Source organism: Sinocyclocheilus rhinocerous, unplaced genomic scaffold, assembly GCF_001515625.1.
Source record: "Sinocyclocheilus rhinocerous isolate Xijiao unplaced genomic scaffold, SAMN03320098_v1.1 scaffold496, whole genome shotgun sequence".
Taxonomy (NCBI): domain Eukaryota; kingdom Metazoa; phylum Chordata; class Actinopteri; order Cypriniformes; family Cyprinidae; genus Sinocyclocheilus; species Sinocyclocheilus rhinocerous.
The window spans coordinates 81,760-97,618 of NW_015632471.1; positions in this window are offsets into that span (position 1 = coordinate 81,760).

Below are 15,859 nucleotides of genomic sequence, written 5' to 3' on the forward strand. Positions count from 1 at the left end.
TTCATTCATTCCTTCCTTCCTTCCTTCCTTCCTTCCTTCCAGAAGTTGTAAAATAAAACAACTAAAACACTATCATTGGAGTATGATTTTACAAGAAAATACTATTTCAGTCTTTCTACTTAAAGATGTCATGTTTAATTCAATGTTATTAGTAATTTCTTTATAATTAACTGTGAAATGTACTAGCAATTTCTGAGTACATTTTTATTTATTTATTTATTTATTATAATTTTTATTTTTATTTTTTTCAGTGTTGAATTTCTCTTTTTTAGTTGGTTCATTAATTCATTAGGAAATGTTCATTTTCCTAGCTCTTTGAATTGGAATTAGCCCCGAGTGGAATGACAGAGCAGTAGTGTGTTATATGGTGTTGGGGATGCTGAGATGTGTTCTGTCAGGCCTGTGCTGCTCTAGTTTCATGAATGTTGTGGTCTACCGCTCTGCTTTGCCCACTCAACCACACAGTCATCACACACGGCTGTTGGCATTAGCCTGCTAGCGTTGTTCCAACCTGAGCTCCATAATTATGTGTGAATGTTTGAGTGTTTATTAGTTTCAAACCAGGCCCACACGGAATCTGTGCACAGAACTTAACAGAAACATCCACAGAATTGAAACACCTGATTTTCACAGTTCTACACTTCCCCCAGCCCTTGTGTGTTTGTTTATTAAATATCTGTACGGATTTGATTAATGCCTTCTGCAATAAGTGTGTAGTACTTATAAGCTTTATTTAATACAATTCTTAATCCTTTAAAAGCCAAAATCAGTGTAGAAAATGCAGGAAAGTACACACATTCTGTCTAGACCTGCTCATAATTTAGTGCCTAACTAAAGAAGTTATTATAGTCTCTCAATATGCCTTTAACCCTGTACCAACCCCCAGTGAGCTGTTTAATGTCTTCTAAGGCAGCAGCAATATACCCAAAATGGAACCTCATAAGTAACTGATATGAAATGCCCTTTGTGGGCACTGGGCAGGAACTCAGTTAACTCACACAAACGCGGCATAAATAGCTTTTCTTATATGAAGTAGATTTGTATACTAATATTTTTCAGTACTCTGTAAATAAGTATATATTCTGTTTAAAAGTGTAAGGTTAGTACATAACTTTTATTCAGCAAGGCTGCATTCAATTGATGACAGTAAAGACTTTTATAATGTTATAATTGTTTTGCAAAAAAATATGTTCTTTAGAACTTTATATTCATCAAAGAATCTTAAAAAAATGTTTTTAACATTGAAATAATACATATTTCTTGAGCACTAAATCGGCATATTAGAATGATTTCTAAATAGCGCAGACTGCAGTAATGGCTGCTTAAAATTCAGCTTTTCATCACATGGATAAATTATATTTTAATATATTTTAAAACTGTAAATATTTCATTTAAATTGTAATATGATTTCACAATATTACATTACTGTTTTACTGCATTTATGATCAAATTAATAGCCTTATTGAGCATGAGACTTTAAAAACATTACAAATCACACCAACCATAAACGTTTGAACAGTAATTAAATTAAATAAGAATTACATTTTCAACAATTAGTTTGATTTAATTACTCTAAAATTGTCAAGTGTTGGAACCACCAAGAATTAAAAACTATATATATATTTTTTTTTTTTTCTTTCATAATAGATTCTGGGATTCCATTATCCATGAAGGATGCATGTGATGTTACCTTACAGTAGATTTTAGCCTAAATAAACTATTATAGTGCAGCCGGTTACCCAGAATGCCTAGATGTGGGATCCAAACACTCAGAAAGGCTGTAGATTTATGTAAATCGGGTTTTCTGACTTTGGGCTGTTTAATAGCTTTACAGTACATCATGAATGTGATTATGATGCCTAAAAATGTTGTCTAGGTGGGAAGCACACTAGATTTTGGAACAAATGTTATGTCTCCATCCCTCAGACCTGCACTTCCTGTGTGGGTTAGAATACAGTGTTGTTTTCTATCTTTTCTTTCTGTTTTTTTTCTCCTGTTTACTCACTGAACGCACATTGACTTGAATAGATGTAGGTTCATCTTTTATACAGTTATATTTGAAATGACCAGCTCCTAATATCTCGTTGGCTTGTGTTAATTTCTGCATGATTTATAAAGCAATACGACGAGATCTCTTCACATAAACCTGCCACATCGGTGGCTAATCTCCTTTGTTGTGGATGTTAATGAGAGCATGTGGGCCGATGAACTTGCATACGCTTGCATCTCATACATACTCCTCACGTGCACAGCCCTGAGTCTTCCTGTGAGCTACTTCCTTCTGATATTGCTGTGGCAACCGTATCTAGGGACAGCAGTGTTGCCTGGACCACTTCTGAGGTAGTCATGCCAGAACTGACAGTTTCCAGGAACACACACACACACACATACACGTGTACACACACTTACATATGCTCTGGCTGTGCAAGAGCCCATCTGGCCTGATGTATGACAATACACCAGGATGACTACAACTCACTGTGTGACTCACGCTTAGTCTGGGAAAATATACAAGTATTTTCAACCATGAAATAGACATTGGAAATCTCCCTTTTGATGAGAAATTGTTCACTCTTTTCTTGTTTTATGAATAAGATGGAACATTCAGAAGCCATAACCTTTTGCTAACATGCACACAAAGCTCTTCGTTCACAGTCAAACACGTTCTTTGTGGAGAGCATGACCTTTATAAAAATAAACATGATTCAGGATTTTGAGAGATTCTTCAACGGGAGTCAGAGCCACAATCTGCTAAAGCTTTAGGCTTATGTGCTATTATTCGGTTCAATCTCCCTCTCTCTCACACAAACTCACACACACATTCACATTGTATAGCAGAGGCTTGTCTCTGGTATCATGCTTCCATATTCATCTCATTTCATTTGCACTGTGGGTCAGATGGCTTTAATTTCGCTGACTGCACCCTGGCCGGCCAGAACACTCATGCAATAATGTGGCAACAATAGAAAGCTGCGTATGCCGTGGGGAGCTGTGCTGGACAGGCTCTGTTTTGGCATCCCATTATTCTAGGTTTGATTTGTTTGGTAGGTTTGCATCCACAGTGCCTCTCCATAGATTTGTTATTTGACCATTATTGCTACTCGCTCCATCTAGACTCTCAGCTAAGCCATAAAAAATCCGGATTTTCTCAGTAACAGTATAATATTAATACAAAAAAAAAATTATATACATGATATAACAGTTCATTAGAGGATCATATTTGAAATGATAGAAGTGCTTAAAATATGTTGTACTGTAATAAGTCCCATATATACTATACTGTTGTATATAGATCTTTTTTTTACTTCAAATCTTTAAAAAAGTCACACATGTTTTTTTGTTTTTTTTTGGTTTAAACCTTACAATGTTAATATATGAATATGAAGGATGATATATGAACATTTGAATGAATCTGAATGTATACATGTCAATGAAAAATAGTATTAATCAAATATTCATATCTATCTATTTCCTGTATTCATGCCAGAATGCCATTTTATACCATTGTAATATATTTCTGAAAAACCTTCATGCAGATTAACCATAAACGAGTGATCATGTGACAGCATTTCGGCATATGAAGGTTGTTTTAAATACACAATTTGTAACCCATTAGTGCTTATTAATTTCATAACTGTTAGAAACGCCTTACATGTTCCCTATTTTGATTTCTATATCCATACACTCATATACCTAGACACAAAACACACACACACACACACACACCGTGAGGCAACAGCACTGTAACAATACTGTCCTGAGCTAACCCTCAGCTGCGGCCAAAGAAACCACACTGCCACCTGCTGGAAGACTCAGGTGAAGCCAGTAATATGTCAGCTGGGCCATTAACTAGCATTTACTACAAAATGTAAGGCATAACATATTCAAATCCCAGGTAACATGTAAGTAACAACATACGGAATGTTGTTGTTGAAATGTACTCATTCTGTTTTGACATTCAAGATTATATCCAATATTAAGAAAGCTTGTTGATCACCAGTCCAGCAAGCATAAATAGATCAAACCATCTGTTGTTTTTTTCCCCCTCCTCATGAGGCCCTGTTACTGTTTAATACAAGTTCAACCAGTCTAAAAGACAAACACAGCATGTTAATGAGGTACACTGTGGGTAAACCCACATCCAGTTGACCTACTTAGCATATCCAGATGGACAAACTCAACTTCTTGGTGTTATTTATTTACAGCTTCTCTTGTATTGCTTCTCTCTTTTTTAAATCTTATTTTATTTTTTAGGTGGAATTGCTGGAAAGCAAGACTCATTGCAGATCTATGGCCCCAGTCCAGCCATACCCGCCCACCCCTGCCAGTCATGATTTGCAAGGATCTGATTGGCTGATTCTGCTCATCAGTTGCAGATGGGAGCTTACTGCCTTCATCAGGGGAGGAATATAAGCAGTCCAAATCGCCTTAGCTCTTTTAAGAAGAGCATCGGAAGGCCTGAGCGTCTGGTAATTGTGTTTCTTGTAATGAGATGGATGGGAGAGAGTGAATGAATAGAGGGGGAGAAAGAGAGATGAATAGTTCTTTGGACAGACAGGTGTGGTGTTTGTGGTGGAGGATGAACACAAACACAGCAGTATTATATCAGAATTGACTCAAGCCTGTAGATGTAAACAGTTGGTGTCCTTTAAGCTTAGCGGTTCTCATGCATGGTTCCAGGACCCACTAGGGGGCCTTAGTAAACTTCCAAGGGTGACTCAATTACTTAAAATTATTTTATTTTTTTTAAAGACAAAACATGTATTGAAATAAGCTAAAAATAAAGATGTGTCTTATTTTAATTTAACCCCTCAACAACTTTCATTATTATCTATGAACCAGGATTCCCACAATCTTAGAATGTCTGGATACGAGAACCTAATTTTAAAGTGCCCCTATTATGGATTTTTTGAAAATTACCTTTCATGCAGAGTGTAACACAGCTCTAAGTGAATGAAAACATCCTGCAAAGTTTTAAATCTGAAAGTGCACCGTGTATAAAGTTAGTATCTCTCAAAAGAAAGAGTTGACTCTGAATCACTGAAACGAGTCATTTTTAAAACGAATTCCATGCCGTTTCATGTTGACGTCAACATGAAACATTAGCATATTGTCCGCCCACTTGTTGGTCTTTTCCTGTTGTCTCAATGAAAATGCAAATTTATTTTATGGCACTAAGTGCTGCTTTTGGAATGATAAAAATAGCTGTTTCCCCGGTAACGGCTGTACACAAAGCAGCACTGCGCTTTATCAGGCATTACAGGCACGATTAAATGAAAATGAAACCAATCGGACCAATCACAGCAGATTAGCGTCACGCAAAGGAGGGGTTTGGAAAAATGAATAGTTGAGCGAATCGTTTGGGAGTCGTTGAGCAAGTGAGATAAAAATAAATGCATATTATAAGACAATGAAAGTGTTTTTTGACCTTGCATGAATGTCAACCGGTTGTTGGGGACTCCCAAAACCAAAATATGAACCTTTCTTTACCCATAATAGGGCCACTTTAAAAGTGTGCTTTCTAGACCCAAACAAGGTCATGTAAATAATAAAATCTTAAGCCATCAACACTTTTTTTTATAATAAATATAAATTTCTGGTTATTCCAAACTCCAATTTAATTTATTGAGTAGTAATTGTGTTATCCATTATAACAGGCCCAATTGACGCTTCACGGGAGGTTGATTGACAGGCAATCTGAGCAATCATAACGCCATTTTTTTCCGACAAACAAACCAGACAGGAGAGTAGATAACATCGGTGGACTTGAACTTAAAAAACGATGTATTGACGTTTCTCCACGGTTGAAACAAGATATCTTCTGATGTTCATTTTGCGCTATTATAGTAAAGTGAAAGAGATGATCGGTTCACGTGACGCTTGAATCTGTTACGACACATCAAAGAGCCACAAAACGGTATTTATTGTTTGAATTTCTTACAAAATTACAAAATTTTAAAGCTGACACTTTGTTTCATACCAAAAGTAACCTGCTCTGTCTTGTCTGTTGGCGCACTGTCAGTGTTGTCTTTGCTCCGCAATGTATTTTTCACTGCTGCATCCGAAAACTTAGGCAGCTGAATTGCTGCCTAGCTGCCAATGACTTTGCAGGCAGCGTTTTTGCACGAAGGCACCTCATGAAACTGATTTCGGACAGGCTTCTGAGGCAGGGTAATGGTTTAATGGTTTAACAATAAAATAGAACAAGTTTTTGTGATAACTAAATGAATATTTAATTACTATAATACTGATTTCTCGCTAGAAATAACATCAAAAGTGCAAAAAGTTAGTCAGAAATATACATTTGCACACAAACTGATCACCAAACGCAACTTTCAGACGCCATCTTTATTTTTTAGCTCAACCGTCACGGAATGGAACGCACAGGATTGTGGGATATCAAAGGCAGTGAAGGATACATCTTTGCTGCCTTCAAAATTCGATCAGAAGAAGGTACCTCCGGAGACAGGAAGTGAAGCAGAATTTGGATTTGGATGTACCTTGATGCCTTCCTGCCTTATAATGCTGCCTCCGAAGGCAGCATTTTAGAGTTTTCGGACGCAGAAGTGTGAGAACATGAGAGCGCCATGGCTTGTCGGACATAGCAACAGTAACCCTATAGTTTGATTCTAAAACAGTTAGAAAATGAACAGCTTTATCATTATAGCAGAAGTACCACCTTTGGAATCAGAAAGGTTGAGAACCCCAAACAAGAAGTGTGCAAGAAAGCAATATTAAAAAATGTTTCACCATAGTTTGAGGTCAATGATGCCAGTACACTATTTGTCAGATTGTGACGTCAAATTTGAAAATCAGAGTAGAGATTTATGGCAAATAATCTCTGAGTAATTTTACTCTGTTCATCACACTGGCTTTAGAAGACTTAAGTTGTCATGTCATTTTTAGGGCTTGACAACTCCTAGTTGTTGAATGAAAAGAGCAGCATGACTGTTTTGCATAGTATCTCATCTTGTTTCTACAGAGTAAAAAAAATAAGTCATACAGGTTTGTAACAACATGACGTTAAGTAAATGATGACAGAACTTTAATTTAATGGTGATCTATTCCTTTTAACATACAGCTAATATTTTGTGACTGTTCTCTGTTTCTCTTTTCACAGTGTTGTCACACAACTGTTCAGATGAGGTGTCTCAGAGACACACATTTGTTCCTGTCTGTGCCTTGAGGTGCGATTATGTGGTCTCTGGGCATCTAAAAGACATTTCTTCAAAAGTGCTATGACACTGCTTCTGCTTTGGGTCAGTGCATCAAGCCAGAGTGAAAGAGTGGTGGGGACAGAAAAAAATCGAGCAAGAGAGAAAGAGATCAGTCCTAATTAAAACAGACTTGTTTTAAAAAAAAACACCTTTGACACCTTGAACACCTTTCAGAGGTGTTATTTCGGTTAATGAGCAGGAGGAGAGCTGCCCACATCTAATGACCAATGATGCCCCTTTCCGCACAACACAGGAAAACACTGACATTTGCCTTCCTCTCTCACACTCCATCACTCACTAGAACATCAGTCAGTCACTCACGCACAATATCTTGCTCGCTTTCTCACAAACACTCCCACAGTAATGATGATAAATGGTAGAGAATATTTACCTGACACCCACCAACTAAAGGTTCAAACCTCAGCAAGTTTAAAGAGATGACTAGGTTTTTTTATTATCTGAAGAAAATGGTGAGTGGTGCTTACTTGTGCAAAACTCACTGCCATGATTTGGGTGTTGTGACTGGTTGTAGAACATTGCCATGCAGTTGCTACAATGTTTGGAACGATTGTTAGGCTGTTGCTAAGTGGTTATATACAGGTTCGAGGCAAAAGAGCCCATGGTATTGTATTGTATTTATTGTATATCTATCTATCTATCTATCTATAATCTTTTTTTTTTTTATTATTATTTATATTTTTTAAATATTTTTTTATTGTTGAAATGTCTAAGTTTGGTCACTTTCAGTTGTTTGAGGTTTTGATATTTTACTGTACATGGCCATTATAAAATTCCATCTTGAATAAATATAGTTTAAATTTACTCACAGCCATATCACCCTGCACCACAGCCATATCACCCTGCAGCCCAAGACTGGTTGCCCACTGAAGCTAAGCAGGGTTGAGCCTGGTCAGTACCTGGATGGGAGACCTCCTGGGAAAAACTAGGTTGCTGTTGGAAGAGGTGTTAGTGAGGCCAACAGGGGGTGCTCACCCAGTAGTCTGTGTGGGTCCTAACGCCCCAGTATAGTGATGGGGACACTATACTGTCAAAAAGCACCGTCTTTCGGATGAGACGTTAAACTGAGGTCCTGACTCTCTGTGGTCATTAAAAATCCCATGGCACTTCTCCTAAAGAGTAGGGGTGTAACCCTGGTGTCCCCCCTGGCCCTTGTCAATCATGGCCTCCTAATAATCCCCAACCACTTGATTGGCTCTATGACTTTCTCTCCTCTCCACCTGTAGCTGGTGTGTGGTGAGCGCACTGGCGCTGTTGTCCTGTGGCTGCCGTCGCATCATCCAGGTGGATGCTGCACACTGGTGGTGGTTGAGGAGAGACCCCCCCACATGATTGTAAAGCGCTTTGGGTGTACAATAATACACAATAAAAAGCGCTATATACATGCATCATTCATTCATTCACCCTTAGGGCATTCAAGATGTTTGTTTCTTTATTGGAAAAGATTTGGAGACATTTAACATTGCATCACTTGCTCACCAATGGCTCCTCTGCAGTGAATGGGTGCCGTCAGAATGAGAGTTCAAACAGCTGATAAAAACATCACAATAATTCACAAGTAATCCACACAATCAGTTAATTACCGTGAAGCTGTGTGTTTGTACTAAAGTTAACAAATCCAACAAGACTGCTGTCAAAACAAAACTGACTGTTTCCGGCTAAAATTTGAGTCCTTTATCAATAATACTGTTTTCTCTAGTTAAAAATCCTTCTGAATTAGGAGAGAAATATGCACAGATCAAGTATCGTTGACAAGCTAAAACAAGCCTTTTCGCTTCAAAAGATATTAATTAATGGACTGGTGTAATGTGGATTATTTGTGGATCATGATGCTTTTATCAGCTGTTTGGACTCTAATTATGATGGCACCCATTTACTGCAGAGAATCCATTTGGCCAGCAAATTATGTAATGTTAAATTTCTCCAAATCTGTTCCGATGAAGACAAACTCTTCTACATCTTGTATGGCCTGAGTGTGAGTAAATGTTCAGCAAATTATCAGCAAAATATATTTTTACTTTAAATAACAAAATAAGTCTGTTTTCCCAGAAAACAATTTAGAGAAACAGAAACATGATCAATGGTTAATGACTAGTAATTAATTTGGCCTATTCAATCTGTTACCTTCTCAGTAACTTTGTTGAGTTCTGAAACAAAACAAATAGTTAATCATTCATTATTTAATTTAATTTACTTTTAATATATTCAGGCTTTAATCACATGACTAAATCAATATGTATGTCATATTAAAACAAATAGTGTAATACACTAATGCATAATAATAAATCAACCAAATATTCAATTCAATATGCACACAGATTGTCATATTTGGAATTGCTGTATTGTGTTTTGAAAGCAAATGCAAGTAAGATCATGCAAATTGGTGGAGTTGGAAAAAAAATAAAAGCAAAAACATAAAATGTTTTATTAAAAATATTAATTTAGGCTGAATAATGAGAAACATTCAAGGGGATGAACAATTTTAACTCAATTTAAATTCCCATTAAAAACATAATTACCCAAAGAGGACAGAGCGATTTAATCAAAGTTGGTAATGGTTTAGGAAAAAAAAAAGAGATCAGTGTGGGGGGCAGTGAAGACAGAGATAATAAGAGCATACAACTCCGGAATAAATCCAAGCATCTGAGAAGTCAAGCACAGTCACCACTGACCTTCAAAATGGATTGGCATCCAGAACTGTAGATATAAAGGCATAAAAAATCTCAGTGCTTAACCGAGTGCTTTGTGAAAGGGTGTGTTTTGTGTGTGTGTTTGGGGGTCAGCCATGACCAGAGATTGTGAGAACAGGATATGGTGGTTATTGCATATAGTTGTGGTCCTGATCTCCAGGCTCAAGCAATCAATCTAAAGCTCAATGTAGGGGATCCATTTTGCCAAAGAACACACTAGTAAGCTCCGTGATTGACTCGTCTCCCTGGTTAATCTTTGCTTTCACGTCTGCCCATGCTGTATATCTATTTGAAGATTTCCATCCAAATTAAATACTGAGTTGGAAGCTTAACATACAAAACACACAGTTTAAGACTTTGCAAATAAACCAGCTTCAAAACCAAACCAATTAGTTCTGTAACTTACATTGTACTTCATAAGTATTGTACATTCATAAGTTAACATTAATGTAATTTTTCTAAAAACAATGTAATATAATAATACAAATTATTAATATTTTTAAAACCTATCTAAACTAACTTGTTATTATTATTATTATTATTATTATTTGTAGTAGTAGTATTAGTATTAGTATTAGTATTATTATCTAATTTATTTTTGCAACCCTAATATTTTTATTTTAGATTAAAATGTATCCTTTCTGTTTTATTAGTTTAACAAAATTAACATCTGGATAGTGCTTTCTGAAAAGTCTAGATAGTGTATTATTATTATTATTATTATTATTATTATTATTATTATTATTATTTACATATATTAGACAATGGTTTTTAAACTACACTTTAAAAAATTGAGAAATATAATCTGTTATTGACAACTATGATGCAATGGATTCTTTACTTTATATAGGATATATAAAGTAATTTGTCATATTTAATGAACTACTAATTAATCGTTTTGCTGCCTTAATATTTTTATTTTAAAAAATGTAGTTTCTGTTTTATAGGTTTAATAAAATCTAAATTTGGATTCTGCATATTATTATTGTTGTTGTTGTTGTTATTTACATATATTAGTAAATGATTTTTAACTACCAATCTAAACTAACTTGTTATTATTATTATTATTATTATTATTATTATTTACATATATTAGAAAATGATTTGTTTACCTACCTATCTAAACTACTATCTAAATTTAAATTCTGTATATTATTATTATTAATACTACTACTACTACTACTACTCCTACTACTACTATACTATTATGGTCCTATTCTTGTTCTTGATGTTTAATAAGAAAACTGAATTTTGCCAATCTTTTGATGGATATGCACAGTTACCAGATCACTTTCTATGCAAATGATTGAACCGTTTGTCTTTTATCTCAGTAAGCAGTTGACATTTGCATTTGCATTTAAAGTTGATAACTTTTTCACTTTCCCCTTCAAGTGAGCAAAACTTTCCAGCAGCCCCACGTGGGTGCCCTCCTCAAGTTAAACTGACCGTCCACCAATAATAAACTATATGACACAGGAATGTGGGAGCATTTCCTCTGAGCAGTGCTTATAGAGCACAGGGCAGACCAGATGGGACTTCTGAGCACTTCATGAATGGGTCATTCTTTATCCAGAGTCATGTGACTAATGATGCTGTTATGCGAGAGCGGAACTCTCATGCTCCTAAATGGGCATGTTTCCGCTCTAGAGGAACGAGTGTGGGTGTATTTCAGCATTTTATAGGAAAGATGACAGGTCCTGCATACATACACACCTTTTTCTATTACTCTTATAGTTTAATTACAGTATAGCTTAACCTCAAATGATGAATACAGCTCAGAGCAGCAATTGTATAGTATGCATAAGCTTTTCATGTATCAAGATATTATGATTTTCAACGTTTTAGGAAATAACAGTTCATTTTGGTCAGAACACACAATTGCACTGAAGCTGAATATTGTGAAGGTAATTAGTGGACGAACTGAGTCACACACACTATCCCTGGTCTTTTAAATGGTCACAGTCTGATCTAGACCTACTTTGTGTTGTCATGAGTTTGTGTGATGTTTGGCCTCTGGTCGGAGGAGCAGGAATAGCAGAGGTTAAGAGCAGTTAGAAATAGGACAGTATAGTTTTCCCATGAAAAACTCCTCCAAGCAACCTCCCACACACACAGCTTCTATCTGGGAGCTTGTGAGTGTGTGTTCAAAATCAATTTGCTTAACTATCATGGAGTGAGTGAAAGGGTGGTTTTGGTTATACAAACAAAAGGCCATGTGACAGAGATCGTGTTTGTCCATTTTTGTGTTGGATTATTGTCTGCATTTCAGTGTAGTCCGTTCTGTCAGTTTCCAGGAGTATACAATCATTCCATATGTGGAGCATATCTTCAGTCTACGAAAGATCGGTTTGAATGTGACAGACAAAAAGAATGTGACTGAAAGAGATAGAGATATGGAGGAGGAAAATATGTCTTCTTTCTTTCCATTTTATTTTATTTAATTTATAAATGAAAAGCTGTGTGTGTGTGTGTGTGTGTGTGTGTGTGTGTGTGTGTGCGTGCGCGCGTTTTTGTGACAAATGAAGACATAAATTTGTGTATTACAAGGAGAAGGTGACTTATGAGGACATTACCCCATGTCCCCATTTTTCAAAACGCTTATAAATCATACAGAGTGAGTTTTTTTAAAATAGTAAATGATGATTATCTGAAAGTGTAAAGATGCAAATAGGTTTTCTGTAAAGGGTAGGTTTAGGGTTAGGGTTGGGTTAGGGGATAGAAAATATTGTTTGGTCAGTATAAAAGTAATAGAAGTCTATGGAAAGTCCCCACAATTCACAGAAACAAACGTGTGTGTGTGTGTGTGTGTGTGTGTGTGTGTGTGTGTGTGTTGATTAACGATTATTTATTTATTACTATTAGTAGTAGTAGTAGTATTGTTATTTATTTATTTATTTATTTATTTATCATACAATGGAAGTCAGTGGTAACCAAACCAGTTTGACATTCTTAACAACCAGAACATTCTTCAAAATATATTTCCTAGAGTCTTTCAGAAGAAAGAAAGTCTCACAGGTCTGGAACCACAGTAAGGTCAATAAATGATGATATGATTTCATTTTTAGGTGAACTATCCCTTTAAACACAACATTAACATTAAATCACAATAGTAACATTAGCTTCTCCTCTGTCTTGCCCGTCTCATTTGCATAAGCTTTACTCAACTGTGTTGTACAGTATATTACTCACACGCTCACATCATGTCACCAACACTTACTGTTTGCCAACAAATTGTCAGTGCTCAAGCTAAAACTGAATGATTTCCGGCCACTTACCCACTGCAAATGGCAGTCAGTGTGAATGCCCCTTTAGTTTGTATGGGTTCCAGGGCCCATATTCTTTAAGCTTCTAAGATTCCTCTAAGAAAGCTCCTAATTTAGCTTAAAGATTGCTACGTAGGAGTCTTAACTTAAGAGCGATTCAGGACCAATCTGAGAGCAACTCTAAGCGAGGAAAAGACAAAAACTTTCATCTTAGTGAGGAGGCGGGGCTGACCCCGGTGCTAGGTATGACAGTCTTTTGAAGACTGTGATTGGTTGGTTGTCCAAGAAGGAAATAAAAGAGCACTTTTAAGTGTAGGGTCTATTATAAGCCTTCACTTTGAAATTACAGATGTAAAATTTCCTGTTTTACCGTACTCTCTCTCTCTCACATACACACACACACAAACATTATATATGTATATATATTCTTTATTTATTATTTACCATGCTGTTAATATCGTACTTAACGTATTTGATAGGAAATTAACAGCGACACAATAAGGTAATTGTTTGTGTGATCACTTTGCTTATAGAAGGTTGTGACAGACCTAAATCATTACTGCTGCATAGTTGCGTTTTTACAGTTGCCAAATATGTTAATGTAGTTGATGTAGTGATTACTTCAATTTCTGGCGCTATGGCATTTCTGCGTGGTGTCTGAGATGTTAGCGTGTCTCTAATAAGATCGGTCACAAACATAATCCCTGCACGATCTAATGTGTAGCATCTTATTAACTCACTGTCATGCATTGTGTGCAACACAATGTATCAATCCACAAGATCCCTTTGGTCTTCCAACCAGGATCTATTGTTTACCCCTAAGTCGAGGCTTAAGTGCAGGGGAGATCGTGCTTTCTGTATTGCTGCCCCCAGGCTTTGGAACGCCTTGCCACTATCCATTAGAAAAGCTTCTTCTCTTAATATTTTTAAGTCCAGGCTAAAGACATTTTTATTTTCTAAAGCGTATGGCTGATGGGATATTTGTATGATTTTATAACTTTTCTGTTTGTTTGTTGTGTGTTTTTCTGTTTTTAATGATTTACTGGAAAGCACATTGGTCGACGGAAGTTGTAATTAATTGTGCTATATAAATAAATTGTTAGGGGTGCTCCGATCAGGATTTTTGAGGCCGATCACCGATCGCCGATCACAGAAAGCAGTATCTGCCGATACCAATCTTTTTAAAGCCTTCTTTTTATAATTTATAAAGACTTTAATAATATGAATTTATGGAGTAATTACTACATTTTCGTGTCAATCCATGTTCATATTTACTGCAAACAATGTGCTGTTACTTTAATTCAGTGCTTGCAGTGCAGCAATAGACTCGGTGCGGAAACGATCTCTGCACTGCAGCAGACGCACCGCTCCTGGAATGCGCTGCCGGAACGCAACCGTGTGCAGTGAACGCCTTAATCCGTTAACATGAGTGCGGAAAAAATACGCACCACGTATGCACTGCAAACGGAGTAATGTGAACCTGCCGTTATGTGTGTGTGCGCTGCGAGTGTGCATGAGTGTACTGTCTCCAGGAGAGCACGCGAACGCTGAATAGTTAAACCCTGGCAAGAATTAAAAAAGAAATGCAATTTATAAACTTCAGTGACGATGTGACACTGCCTCGACTGTGCATGTGCAAGTGACAATTCCTATGTCAACTGTGCAGCGTGCGGCACGCTTATAGACAGACGCGATGTGTGGTGATTTTAAGCCATTTGCGTATTTTGAGAGAGAAAGAGAGAGCGCGCGTGGTGATTCACGCTGTTTGTGAAATTACGTCTCACACAAGGTTTTCAAATTACTTTATAACTTATTTAAGAAATATGAAGGTGAGTATCTTACCTTCAGCATTATAATTATTTCACCCACGCCGGACAGAGACTGAGACGGTGCCGCTGCATGTCATGCCCAAATTGTCATTGTCAACACATTTCTTCTCCCTCTTCATGTTTCATCCATTTTCTCCACTGCTAAAGAAACTATTAAGCCTCTTAAAAGTCCTCGTCCATACTCCTAACAAAATAACCTCTTTTAAGGGTTAAGATGATTTCTGAATCACTTTTTTCTTTATTAGGATCTTTTCTTTAATTTAAAGAGGAAACACCCACATTTCTAATAATTTTCTTATAATTTTGTCACTAGGAGCAACTCTTAGCACTAAGATTTTTCATGAATACGGGCCCTGGTCTTTTCCCTTTAAACAACAAAGTGAGAGAGAGAGGGTGACTGTCAAGAAACATGTCTATATTAGGCAATGAATAGCCAACTCACACACTGAAATGCACTATACCTTGTTTTCTTTTGAAGCAGCCCAAGAACAAGCAAGCCACTGTCAAAGAGTTTTGATGTGGCCCTTCCCAAGATATGTTGAAAAATGTTCCTCAAACTATTTAGGCTATAATAATAATAATAATAATAATAATAATAATAATAATAATAATAATAATAATAATAACCAGTATATAATTAGTAGCAGTAGTATTACAATTATTATTATTTTACTTTTTATATTTAGCTAATGCATACAACTACTTTATAATATTGATAAAATGAATTATTATAGGTTACTATATTATTATTATTATTATTATTATTATTATTATTATAGCCTAAATAGTTTTTATTATTATTATTATTATTATTATTATTATTATTATTATTATTATTATTA